This window comes from Nannospalax galili, unplaced genomic scaffold (genome assembly GCF_000622305.1).
Source record: "Nannospalax galili isolate Female #2095 unplaced genomic scaffold, S.galili_v1.0 scaffold368, whole genome shotgun sequence".
NCBI classification, from domain to species: domain Eukaryota; kingdom Metazoa; phylum Chordata; class Mammalia; order Rodentia; family Spalacidae; genus Nannospalax; species Nannospalax galili.
Window position 1 is genome coordinate 283,693 of NW_008359963.1, and position 13,648 is coordinate 297,340.

Below are 13,648 nucleotides of genomic sequence, written 5' to 3' on the forward strand. Positions count from 1 at the left end.
AAAAAAAGAATTTTTGGAAAGAGGCCATTAATTCCAGTGATTGGCAAAAAAAGAAAAGAAACATTGCAGAGCCCTTCTTGAGGCAAATAGAAACAGTTGGCAAAGGCAGACTGCTAGAATTTGAGAGACTTCCAGATTCTGTTTAACACTGATGGGGTTTGCTTCCTCTGCACACAAGCTTTCTATATGCTTTTCTAGAAAATGAGGATGCCCACTTTCGAGACATATCTTTGACCCTTATCTCAGAATGTCTCTAGTGCCAAAATACAAATTCTGTAGCATTGAAATGGGTGCGTTGGTAAGGTTTAACCAGATTCAGCATTGTTCTTGTTTTGTTTCCTAGTGGCTACTGATTCCACTCTTTTTTAAAAAGTTACATTTTTTGTAAGGGTCGGGTATGCATGTATAGGTCAGAGGGCAACTTGCAGGAGTCAGTTTTCACTTTCTTCCTCCTGGGTCCTAGGGAACCTCAGGTCATCAGGCTTGGCAGCAAGCACCTTCACCCACCGAGCCATTTTGCTGGGCCCTGGTTTCGTTCTTATCCTTTACTGCTATGAAAGATGAGCACAGCAGACATCCACAAACATTAAGATTAAGAGCCAACACTTACTACAGGCCTTGAGCACTGTTCTAGGTGTGTTACATATATTGTCTTAATTTAGTTAGTTATTTGATTATTTGATCTTTTTGAGTCAGGGTCTCCCTGTAGCCCCAGCTGACCTGGAGCTCCCTATGTAGACCAGGCTGGCCTCAATCTTACAAAGATCCACCAGCCTTAACTGGTGCACACCCCAAAGAATGTGTGCTGGGGTTAAAGGCATGTGCCACCATGCCTACCTGGCATATTGTCTTCCCGTCAACCTTACAACATATCTACTGCTATTAGCCCCATTTTACAGGTGATAAACTGAAGCCCAAAAAGTCTAAGGTTACACAACTGGTGTGTGACAGAGCTGGATGTTCAGCCCCGTACAATATGTACTTTTCAGAGATTGCTACTGATTGAATGAGGAAGACAGTCGTTTTATTCCATCAGGTTAAAAATAGAAATGGAGCAAGTCCTATAAATTAAATTGTGTGCTTTGCCTTTTTTGTATATATGAAGCCTTGGCCCTTCATCTCTGCCACCTGCTTTATTTTACTAATTCGTAGTAGATAAGGGGCCCCCAAGGGACACTAAAAGGTTTTCTTTCTTTCCAAAGCTACCAGGGGGCGGGGGGTGCCTGAAGCCAGTTCGGGAAGATGCTGCTTATTTCTCCAAGAAGACTCTTGGAATGCAGATATGGTGCCTGGTAGGGTTGGACACCAAGCCAGGTATGACGAGATTTATCAGCTCAGGACACCACACCATAAAGTGACAAATGAGAACAAGGAGGAATTTTCCTGCTCTGTAAGTAGGAAAGCTCTCATACCTGGAGGACTTCCTGAGCAGCAGTAAATCAAGAGAACTTCATCAAAGTTTATTTTGCACTTGTATCTATATAATTAGGGTTTCTAAGATGTTCAGGCCTAGGATCCTGGAGGGGGAAAGAACCAAGCTAAATTCATTTGAGCTTATCCTTGGTTCCTTATTGTGAGCAATTTCAGCCAGGTCAGGTTGCACAGGAAGTCATAGACACTGAGATAGAGCTGGTATGTCAGGATGTGGGATAGGTCAGCTCTAGGAGGCTGTGGGAGCTGCTGCTCAGAGAGGACAGTCAGGCTGTTCAGAGCTGGTAGACTGGTGCACACCCCAAAGAATGTGGCTAAGTGGCTGCTCTATCATGTCTGGGTGCCTTCTCCAGGAATAGGCACTGTGCCACCCATGCAGGTCTGTGCAGGCGTGGTTTGTGTTCTCTGTTTCAAACATTTTGAAAATGGGGTGTGGTGGAAATACCATTTTAAAGTTTCAGGGCTGGGGACTGAACCCAGAACTGAACATGCTAGGGAGGCATTCTACTAATGAGGTTTATTCCTCAGTCCGCTTTACCTTTTATTTTGAGACAGGGTTCTCTCTAGGTTGCCCAGGCTGGCCTTGAACTCACTATGTGTCTCAGGCAGGCCTTAAACTTGAGATCACCCATCTCAGCCAAGTAGCCTGCTTTTGTAGCTTGCTGGAAGCCGTGGGTTCAGTCTACAGTACTACCAAAAACAACAAAAGCAAACAGTGCTACAGTACCATCTTGACACCTAAATAGGTCGTAGTCCCTTAATTATCGTCAAATGTGTAGCCAGTATTCAAATTTCCTCAACGGCCACATTTTTTTTAACAGTTGGCTTATATGAAGCAGGATCCAAACAAGGCCCACACATCACATTTCTTTGAAGTAGTAAGTCTCTTTCTTTTTTAGTAATGATTTTAATTAAAGTACCATATATAGATGGAGTATATAAACCCTTAAGCATACAACTGTTTTTTTTTAAATGAATAAATATATATGAAACCACCACCCATGCTATGAAATAGAACACTATCCAGATGTAGTAAATAGTTATAGCCCTCCCCTGCCTTTGTTTGAGACAGGGTCTCACTACATAGCCTTGGTTGGCCTGCAACTTGCTATATTGACCAGGCTGGCCTTGATCTCACAGAGTTTTAAAGGTATGCACCACCATGCCAGCCATTACTCCTCCCCTTTTAAGATTGTGTTCCTTATTGATTTTGTTGATTTGTGGGATCTTTCTCTTTTTTTGTTTTTTGGTCTTTTTGGAACAGGGCCTCGCTGTAGCCCCAGCTGTCCTAGATTCACTATGGAGACCAGGCTGGCCTCAAACTCACAGAGATCCGCCTGCCTCTGCCTCCCGAGTGCTGGGAGAGATCTTTCTCTTTTTTTAAGGCAAGGTTTCACATAGTGCAGACTGGCCTTGAACTTCAATGCCACTGAGGATGACCTTGATCTTCTCACCCTCTTGCCTCCACCTCCTGAGTTCTAGGAGTAGAGTGTTAGAATCACAGGCATGAACCATCATTTCTGGTTTTATGTGGTGCTAGGATGGAACCCAGGGCTTACTGTTCTACACAGGCACTCCCAACAGAACTGCACCCACCAGCCCTGATGTGTGATGTGTGGAACTCTGTATAGTCTGGGTGTGATCCCTTTTTTAGATGTCTTCCTCCCCAGTGTCATTTGCTTTCACTTTTAATGGTCTCTTGAGTTCTTAATTAAATTTAGTCCATCAGTTGTTCCCTTAATGATTTGTACTTTCTATGTTCTACATCAGAAGACATCCCTTTACCCTGAGGGTCTTGAAGACAGTCTCCTGCATTACCCTCTAAAAGGTTCAGTGTTCTGCTCTTTACTTGTGTGTCCAGCCTTTCTAGAACAGACATTTTGGCAGGTGTGAGGTAAGGGACCCCTTGAAGTTTTTTTCCTTGTGGATGTACAGCTGAGCACAGCATATATTTTTTTAAATCTTTGCCCCTATCCTGCAGTGGTATCCTTGTCATACACTAGAAGACAGTACATGCTTGGGCATGTTTCTAAACTCTTTATTCCACGGTCTACTCATGTGTCTTTATGTATCTGCTGGCCAAAGTTTGTGCTAATACTATCTTGATTCAACTGTAATTTTGTAAGTTTTGCCATCTGGTAGTGTAGATCTCTCAACTCTGTGTGTGTGTGTGTGTGTGTGTGTGTGTGTCTGTGTCTGTGTGTGTGTGTGTCTGTGTCTGTGTGTGTCTGTGTGTGTGTCTGTGTGTATAAAATTATGTTGGCTATTTTTGGGGGGCTGGAGAGATGACTCAGTGGTTAAGAGCACTGGTTGTTCTTGCAGAAGACATGGGTTCAAATCCCAGCACCCACATGACAGATAACAACTGTCTGTAACTCTGGTCCCAGGGGATCTGACAGCCTCTTCTGACCTCTGCCGGCATTGCACGACACAGGTGCACTTACCTACATGCAGGCAATACACGCACACACATAAAATAAAAATAATAAAATATTAAAAGAATTATGTTGGCTATTTTTGTTTCTGTTTTGTTTGGTTCTGTTTTTTGAGACAGGGTCTCCCTGAGGCTCCAGGTGGCCTGGAACTCACTATGGAAACAGGACTGGCCTCAAACTCACAGAGAACCGCCTGCCTCTGCCTCCTGAATGCTGGAATTAAAGGTGTACGCCACCTGGCATGGTGAAATCTTTGCACTTAAGAATATGGAATGTTTCTCCACTTTTATAGCCCTCCCCTCTTGTCTTCCTCCTTGTCCTCCTTTTCTCCTTTTCCTGCTCTTTGTCTTTCTTCCTCCCTTTCTAGTTCTTTGGCCGAGTCTCACTATGAAGCCGTGTTGCCCTCAGTCTCCCTAGTGCTGTGAATAAAGGCACACGCCACCATGCGCAGCTCCATAAGCCTTCTTCAATGTCATTTTTTTCCTTCTTCAATGTCATTTTTTTCCTTCTTCAATGTCATTTTTTTCTTTCTTTAATTCATTTTTTCTTTATTATTTTTGTGGGGTAGGATGTGCATGCCATGTGCACGTGTGGAGGCCTGGGTTTGTTCTCCCCTTCCACTGTGTAGAGCCTCAGATTTGAACTCAGGTCAGCAGGCTTGGCTATAAGTGCTTTTATCTACTGAGCCAGCTTACCTCCCTCATACCCTTTTAAAAATAATATTTTTAAGTTTAAATTTTATTTTTTATTATTGTGGTGGTGTGGGTGAATGCCATGACATGTATATGGAGGTCAGAGGATAACTGTGTAGTTGATTCTCTCCTTCCACCTTTCTGTGGTTCCGAGGATTGAACTCAAGTTCATCAGGCTTTGAGGTAAGTGCTTTCATCTGCTGAGCTGTCTCGTCAGCCCCATTGTTGCTTCTTCTTAGTAATGTTTCGTGGTTTTTCTACACAAGGTCTCACACATTTTTAATAGGTTTATTCCTAGGTATTGGCTATTTTCTTATGCTAGTGCTAAGTGATATCATATTTAGCTTTTCATTTTATTCTCCCTATCAATAGCTAACTTGATAAGTACTTCATCAAGGATAAATTAAAAGCCCATATCACAACTATTCTTCAGTCTTGGGTTTGTGTGTACTTTGATACTTTGTTTGCTTTCCACCACCAACCTCCAGTACAGCTGGTGCCTCATTCTTTTCAGAACCTCAGCATTCAGTTCTCCCTTTGACAGGACTGAGAAGCACAGAGGCTCTGAGAGCCTGCTGAGGAGGAAGGCAGGACTCTGCCGGGCCAAGCGCATCCTGAGGGAGCTAGAGCCAGGCTGAACCCACTTGACCTCACAGCAAAGCCCTAGGGAGAGGAGGACTGCATGGTGGCTGTCATTCTAGCTTATTTTCTAGCCTGGGCGCTTGTGGACTTCTGTCTTTCTGAAGTCTTCTTGAAGCTGGTCATGAGAATGGGGGAAGGGGCTACAAGTGAGAATGTAGCTGTTTCAGTGATGTTTTCAGAACACTAGACATAAGTCATGACACTTTGTTATCCCTTTGGCATCATGTCACAGAAGGAGGATACCGGTCTTTACCTTATGATGAACGCTTGGAGCTTTGGTTCCTAATGGTAGGACCCACCAGAGGCATCCCCAGGGCCACCAGGAACCATGATAGTAACATAGTAGCTTACATTTATTGAGTATTTGCTGTGTTCCAGGTGTGTTCTTAGCTACTTTATAAATATTAACTCGTTTAATCATCAAAATTACCCCCATAAGGTAGGTCAGATAATACTGTTCTTTTTTTTTAAAAAGATTTATTTATAAGCTGGGCGTGGTGGTGCACACCTTTAATCCCAGCAGTCGGGAGGCAGAGGCAGGCAGATCTCTGTGACTTTGAGGCCATCCTGGTCTACATAGCAAGTTCTAGGCCAGCTGGGGCTGCAGGGTATCTCAAAAAAAAAAAAGATTTATTTATTTTTAAATGTATGTGTATGTATCTGTGTGGGTATATGCCGTGTGTGTGGGTGCCCTTGAAGGCCAGAAGAGGGTGTTGGATCCCCTGGAGCTGGGGTTACATGCAATTGTGAGCTTCCTGAGGTGGGTGCTGGGAACCAAACTTAGGTTCTTTGCAAGAACAGAAAGTATTCTTAACCACTGAGCCATCTCTCCAGCACCCAATATTCTTTTTTTTTTTTTTTTTTTTTTTTAATGAGGGCAGAAACTGCAACTTAAGAGAGGCTAATGACCTGCCCCAGATCACACAGCTCATACATGGCAAAGCCAATTTTCAAACCCAAGGTGGCTGGACATAGTGCACATTCTGTTCAAATTGCATGACCTTGCAGGTGGCAGCTGCAGAGGAGGAGAAGAGAGAATCCCTGCAGTGTGCCTGGTCAGGCAGCCTGCTGTGCTTGCTCAGTGTAGCACCTGCGAGGTATCCCTTGAGGCTGGTCAGGAATATCTTGGGATGGGATGAGGCTATAAGAAGGGCTAATAGTTACCTTAGTCACTAAGGTCCAGAGAAGTGTGCAGCAGGTGAGCTGATCATAGCTTTAATCTTTATATCAAATTGACAGGCTGGAGAAAATAACAGGAATTGATTTCTCAATTTAACTACCTTAAAATTTCCTTGGAGTAACTGGAAGACGGACTTCTGGTCTTTGTTTCTCTGAGGCAACAGACATATCTATATTTAGACCAATAGTCATGCTTCTGTGGTGATGGACCAGTGTGTGCCTCCAGAAATGGCTGTGAGCTGAGACTGCATGTGTGTCCTTAGCAGAGAAGTCATTGGTCTTGAAGTCTGATGTTCCCGTGCTAGAGGGCCTGCCACACAGATTTGCTTAGTAATCAGGTAAACTAGCGTTGGGCTAGGCCAGTGTTGACCAGCTCAGTGAAGCCAGATTTAGGGCTTCGGAGGCCCAAGCGCACTAGAGTCCTCACAACAAAGGACTCTGGTGCAGTTGGCAAAATTTCTCCCATTGGCACAAACCAGAAGCTGAAATTTTCTTTACCCTCATCCTTTCTTTTTGCTTGTTTTGTTTTTTGTTTTTGTTTTTTGAGATACTATGTATCTCTGACTCTCTGACTGGCCTGGAGGTCACTATGATGAACAGGCTGGCCTTGAGCTCTTCTGCCTCTGGCTCTGAGTGCTGAGACTAAAGATGTGCTCATCTTTCTTTAACCTCCCACATCTCGTGTATCACCAAGTTCCATTGATTCTCTCCCCTTCCTTTCAAATCTTTCTCTTCCTTCCCTCCATCACTAATATTTTATATCCTTTATTTTTTCCTTTTTTCATCTGGATCAGACAACCACCTCCTAAATGCTTTGGGATTTTTTGTTGTTGTTGTTTCTAGTCAGTTCCCTTAACTGCTGCCAAAATCCTCTTCATAAGATATAAAACCATTATATCACTTCCCCATTTGAAACTGTTCAAATGGTTTTCAGTGCATAAAGATTAAAATTCAATGTCCTAGGACTTATGAGCTGGCTCAGGCTTCTTTTGTGGAATTCTCTCCCTCTTACCAGCCACAATAGACTTCTGGAGCTCTGGCCACTCACAGTGGCTTTCAGAGTTAGTACCTCTGTTGTGATTCTCCCCTCCTGCCTGGCCTGCCACCTTCTACTCATTCTGATCCCACTGGAAGATTCCTCATTTTCTGTGGAGATTGTTCTCAGACTTACCTTGGGGAGAAGGTCTGATACACTTCTGGAAGCATTTCTCTCACCTTCTAAAGGTCTGAATTCCCTGAAAGGCTGTGGGGCATTTGAGGAGAATCCTGCTCCTTACTATAGTCTCAGTTCATTATGGGCATTTATAGGTATTTTCCAGATGGAGTCTTCTGTCCACCCAACCCTCCATCCATTCTGTCAACTAATGTTTGAAGTTCTTGCTGTGTATCTAAGGTCCTGGAAGTATATAGTGAACAAGACATGTGAGGTATATTCCCATGGACCCCATATCCTACAAGCCCATATCAGTTTATGTTCTCAGCTTAGATTCTGTCTTCTAGGGAGATGCAAAAAGAAATAAGAAACATCAAGTGGTGTACATTATTGAGCAGAGAGTTCAAGTTGGGTCCTGTGACTCAGATATTTTATTTTGGATGGTCAGGGTGGGAAGGGAGGGGCCCTCCTGAAGGCTGAGATTGGAATGAACTCTTTGCAAGGCAGAAGCGGAAGATTATATAGAGGCTTGAGAGTAAGCACAGCCTGGCTTCTAGAACAAATACCCTGGTTACCTAAAGCCAGGGCAGAAACAGCACAGTGAAGAAAATGCCTCTAGGGCAGCAAGAACTGAACAGATTGCAGCTGGTTTGGGAACCAAAGGTAATCATTCTTTTTTGTTTTGTTTTGACAGGGTCTCCCTAGTCCCAGTCTACCTGGAAGTCATGATGTGGATCAGGGTGGCCTTGACCTCACAGCTCTCCATCTGCCTCTACCTCAGGTAATCATTCTTAGAAACACTGCATTTACTGTCAGCTGCTAATAGCAAAATTAAAAGGCCTGTCTTTCCTAAGTGATGCACAGAAACTCTTAGGAATGCAGGTACCAAATACCCTCTTCCCCAGCCAAGCCATCTTGTTGAAATGGCCTGTGTAAAGAAGCTACCTGATTATAATTCACAAAAATTTCCATCATTCCTTGGGCCTTTACTTTGCCGAAGACACTAATGTAACCATGAGACTGTGAACACTTTCATTTGTTCTAAGATGTATTTATTGTAACCTCTACAGTTAAAAAAAAAAAGCCCACAGTCAACCACCCTTTGTTATTTTCCAGCTTAATATTTTTATTCTCTTACAAAACAAGGTCTCATGTCCTCCATCCAGTTCACAGGTGTGCGGGCCAAGTCAAGTACTTGTGTATACACACAGACCTCAGCTGAATCGCACATGAGCTGTGCCTTGTGCAACTGACCCTGCCAGAGGCCACAGCATGGCTTTGACAAAGGGCAGCGTTCATCACAGGTGGGAAAGGAGAGCACTATTGGTTAGCTTTGCTCTGACTCACAGTGTTCCTTTTAAACCTTGGAGTTGGGTTCCAAAATACCTAGGAGGGTCTGTTTTCTAAAGGGTACTTCCAGCTCAGTGGTAGTGTATAAGGATATACTTTTGATCTCCCTGATGGATGGTGGGTATCCTCCAGGGAATCTGGTCTGATAAATCATTCTCACTCCTGTGGTTGTACTAACCAAGTGTTTGCCACACCCAGGCATGTCTCCACAGCATGCAGAACCTGCTGCTACACAGGATTGAGAGCTTCTGTTTTCCCTTCTACTGGGCTACTCTTCAGGGGACTGATGATCCAGAAAAGTTTTTCAGTCATATACTATACTAATTTACGACTGAAAGGCGTTTTGGACTTCTAAGGTTTTCAAATGAGGCAGCTGAGGCACAAAACAATGAGGAGGCTTGCTCAGGGGAAGCGTGGGTTGGTGTCAGAGCTGGATCTACCAGTCTTAAGTTCCTGGCCTCCAGGGTGATTCTTCTGTCCTCATTCATACTGCCGCCAGCCAATAAACAAGAAAGCAAAGTAGTGACCTGATGGAAGTATCTAAGCCAACAGAGCACGTTGAAAAATTAAGAGAGGGGTGCTGGAGAGATGGCTGAATGGTTAAGAGTGCTTGCTGCTCTTCCAGAGGACCAGAGTTCAGTTCCAGCACCCACAGCAGGTGGTTTACAACCACTTATAACTCCCAGGGGATTTGTACAAGAGAAATGGTTGACTGTAACAGTGGCTTCTGCCTCAGATGGGTGATGCTATACTTCACCTCAGTCTCCACTATTCCCTATCACCTTCTAGACCTTAGATTGATGGTCAGACTTGCACTGTTGTATTTCTGATGGCCAAAAGAAGAAAAGTGACCTATTTCCCTTCCTCCTCCTCTTCTTCCTCCTCTTTCTCCTCCTCTTCTCCCCCCCCCCCTCTTTTAGGCAGGGTCTCACTCTTTAGCTCTGGCTGACTTAGAACTCACTATGTAAACTAGGCTGACCTCAAACTCACCTGCCCCTGCCTCCTGAGTGCTGGGATTAAAGGCATGTGCCACCTTGCCTAGCTAAAAGTGACCTATTTCTTATACTCATGCCTACTACATGTGGGCCATATTTCAAGAAGAAATGGCTATTTTAGAAAGCAAGATGTTACAGGGCTAGAAGAACATAGCTTAAGATGGTGCTGTGAGTGTATCTATGGGGCGCCTGTAGGCACTGGAGGCTTCAAACTGCAGCACTATGATCAGAAGCAATCTGAGTTCCTCTTTGCACTGTGAGGTCTTTGACAAGTTTGGAAAAGTGGTTTTCACAGTACGAGGAGGAAAGTGGAAGAAAAGGGACCCTTCTTCCTTTGTCTCTCACCCTAGGTAATTGCAACCTGTAGTCAGTATGTTTAAAGATTGGATGAAGTTGTCCAAAAGATGATGCAGTCAGAATTTTTGAATTTAGATGGGATTATCTCAAAGTGTTCCAATGTGATCCAACCAAGATCACGGGGAAAGTGCCAGAGAGAAGTGTACTATAATACTCTAAGAAATAAAGGACACCTACAATGGCCCATTGACATGGCTCCTTGAGTAGGTGACACCTTGCTCTACCCACCCAGAGCTGTGTACAGTGCTATTTAGGGGCTTATTCTTTTGGTTAGGGATCCTCCGATCTCTGCTTCTATCTATCCTTCGGCTCCCCCAACTAACATTCCTTCTCAAAGCCAGGAGGCTCTGGAAGGTTAAAAATAATTCAGCTGTATTGTGCTGAGTGTAATTGAAATGTCACGAGCCACCCAGGGAGCAGGAGAACCCAGTCTCTCCTGTATCTTTTGGTGCAGTTGCTTTTCTCCTGGCAGGTCAGACTGCTGAGGAACACTTCCTGCTGTGTTGTGTGTTGTTTCGCATTTCAACATGCACAGCTATTTGTCACCACCTCAGAAGATGCAGGTGAGTGAGGAAGGCCGCCTACCTATGTGGGAGGGATAACCTTGGTCAGAGCCCAAGCGTTTAGCTCAGCCTTGCTATGTGTCAGGCTGGCGTCTGATGCAGGAAGTGCTGTTTATGTATGTTCAGCAGTTTCCTGACCCACCTTCTAGAAGGGACATGCCCCATGGTCCTGATGAGGAAACTGGAGACTATGAAGCAGGCCTTTGCCTGCCTGACCACAGGGCTTTGGAGGTGGAGTCTCTTAGGAAGAAGGATTAGCAGAGGGAGGAGCTGTTGTCATTAGGATGCCACACATGGCACACTGAACATGACCACCCAGCTCCATGCTGACTCATACACCTGAAACGTGATTAACTTGGAGGGTGGGCAAGCAGGTCCTTTGATTCAGTGGGGTGGAGGGAATCCCTCCTCTCCTCTCTCAGCACCTTTTCCAGTTGCTGCCTTTCCGGAGGTCTGGAAGCTTGGAGATTTCATGTCCATTGTGGACCCTTGAAGTCTGTCTTGGCCTGTGGAACCACCATCATTTGAATGGCTCAACGAAGTAGCACTTGGGATTGAAAACAAGTCTTTTCAGTGGTCTGGGTTCTCTTTTGCTTTCCAGGAATCTGGCTGGTTCAGGATTACCCAGGAGTCACTAAGCAGTTAAGGCGGTGACCAGCAGAAGGGCCCCTTGTTTTCTGACCCAGAGTATATTAGGGCACAGCTGGGTGTCTCAGCCTCCCTCTCCTCATGGAGCACAATCCCAACTCCATGGTCAGGGATGGAGTGTGGGTGGTGCTACAAGTGGTTCTTTCTCTTCTGTACCTTGTGTATTACATATGGTAGAATCAAGGGGGAAACCTCAGTTGCCGTTCCTGTGCAGGCCACATCAAAGCAGCAGTTCTTCTCCCAGTCATGGTAAATTAATGTCGGTCTCAATATAAGCATTGTTTCATCCCCTTTTAATTTTTACATGAAGCACATGGCTTGTACATAATGTTTGGAGCATCAAACATCCTGTATAGTCATATCTGAGTGTGAATAGAACCTATGTTTTAATAATAAGCAGAATTTTTATTATGTGTATGGTACCACAGGTGTATCATTTAAAATTATATATCTAGCATTTAAAGTGTGTAGTAACTAAAATAACTATAGTTGCTTCACGTGGCCTATATAGGATGTGCCGGTTTAGCAGATATGGTCATTCAATTTCACATAAAAAGGTCACCTTAACTTGGCTTGTCAGAAGCATGGGAATCACATTTTAAGTAGAATGAGGGGTTTACAGTGCTGACATGAAGGTTTGGCCTTGTCTCACTTCCTCCCTGTTATCACACAAGCTCCTGAGCCTTCCAAAGGCATATGGCATTGTTCTGCCTCAGTATGTAGGGGTACCAGTCCTGTGTGATCCTTTCCCTTGTCCCAAGGCCCAGAAATGGGATGTGATCCAGTACCCACTGGGACACCATGTAATGATTTGCCTTCCTTGTTAGCACCTTTCTACTGTGCTCCCAGGGCTGCAGCACCCTCCCAGGATGAAGGATGAGGTCTGCTTATGCTGCAGCTCCTCTCTGCACAGGGGTGTACTGCAGTCTGTTCCCCTTCAGATGCTGGCAATCTGGGAAGGCACAGGAGGAGGCCTGCCCCTGGGAGTCACTGGGTCCCCCACAGGGTGTCAACTCCAGAGAGCTGGATACAGGGGCCAGTCGGGGGAGCAGCAAGGGAGGAATGTGTAACCTGGAACAGCAGCCTGAGAGTTGTCAAAGGGATGCCCCAGCCCTGTGTTCCCCACAGAGGTTAGATATTTTTCCATCAGCAGCTAAAGACAGCAGCTGGGGCCTGGACAGGAAGTATATGCTGAGTCAACGAGGAAGTGGCAAAAGATGGTATTCTGGTCACAAAGAGCTCTGTCTACCCAGAACTGGATGTTCCTCCTGAAACAGGATGACCATGGCTGAAGTCCCTCCTGTTTCAGAGCTTCTCACAGGATAGGTGACTTTGGCTTCTAAAAGCAACCTTCCAGCAACAGGACAGACCCTGCTTGATCACATTTCCGTACAGTTTAAACAGTTTATAAACAGCCTCTCTAGAGATTGGAGGGAGCCCAGCCAATGCAAATTCATGACCTGACAACCCAGTGTTTTTTCCTGTGGTTCCCTTCCCTGACACCCCCTATCCCCAGGCGGAGTGGGTGAGATACTGGGCCAGAGGGCCAGAGAAGCTGTCTAAGGAGGAGCCAGAGAAGCTAAGGAGGAGCGACACAGCATTTTCTGTGGATGCTCTTCCCTTGTAAATTTCCAGTCAGGCATACTGGCAGCTCTGACGCCTGGTGGCCATTTCAAAAACTGCACTCTGGAAGAATTGTCCACTTTACTGTGTTTAGTTTTCTGCTTCCAATTTCAAGGTAAATAAGGTACATCTAATACTTAGCAGTTTTCATCGTTACTAAGTGAATTATTTGAGTCAAATTCTTGCAAGCGCAATAAACAGAATACACTTCCATAAATTTCTGGAAAGATACACCAGAAACTGTATGTGATGATCCCTAGAGAGCATTGTTCTGGAAAGGAGGGAGATTCATTTTGTTTTATATCTGTAGTTTTTTCTAAAATCTGTTTTAAACAGTCAGTGTGCTCCTGCAGTAACTACAGTTAAGTGCTGTGTCTGGGCAGGCCCAAAGTTCAGAACTGTCCCCTTCAGGTCCCCCATTCTCTCTAGGTTGTGTCCAGGGGCCACTGGAGTGTTTAAGGGAATGAAGTGTGACTGAATTCACCCTGGCTCATTCACTGACAGTGGCAAATGAACCCAGAGCTGAGCAGAAGGCAGCTCTGGGGAGTAGTGCAGCCAGAGAGCCAACGCCAAGAAAAGT

General features: G+C 44.8%; 1 long non-coding RNA gene across 3 annotated transcripts in view; it reads left to right on the forward strand.

Annotated features, from left to right (window-relative positions):
• The window catches only part of LOC108490232, an 18,998-nt gene extending 5,889 nt beyond the window's left edge, over nt 1–13,109 (forward strand). Inside the window, exons 3-6 of one of the 3 annotated variants that reach the window (XR_003847911.1) lie at nt 8,227–8,313; nt 8,699–8,836; nt 10,707–10,797; nt 11,220–13,109. This is a non-coding gene — a long non-coding RNA (uncharacterized LOC108490232). Of the gene's footprint in view, nt 1–8,226; nt 8,314–8,698; nt 8,837–10,706 lie in introns of all 3 variants that reach the window. The other 2 variants (XR_001872189.2, XR_003847910.1) reach the window with 2 other exon arrangements.
• The last annotated feature ends 539 nt before the right edge of the window (nt 13,110–13,648 follow it).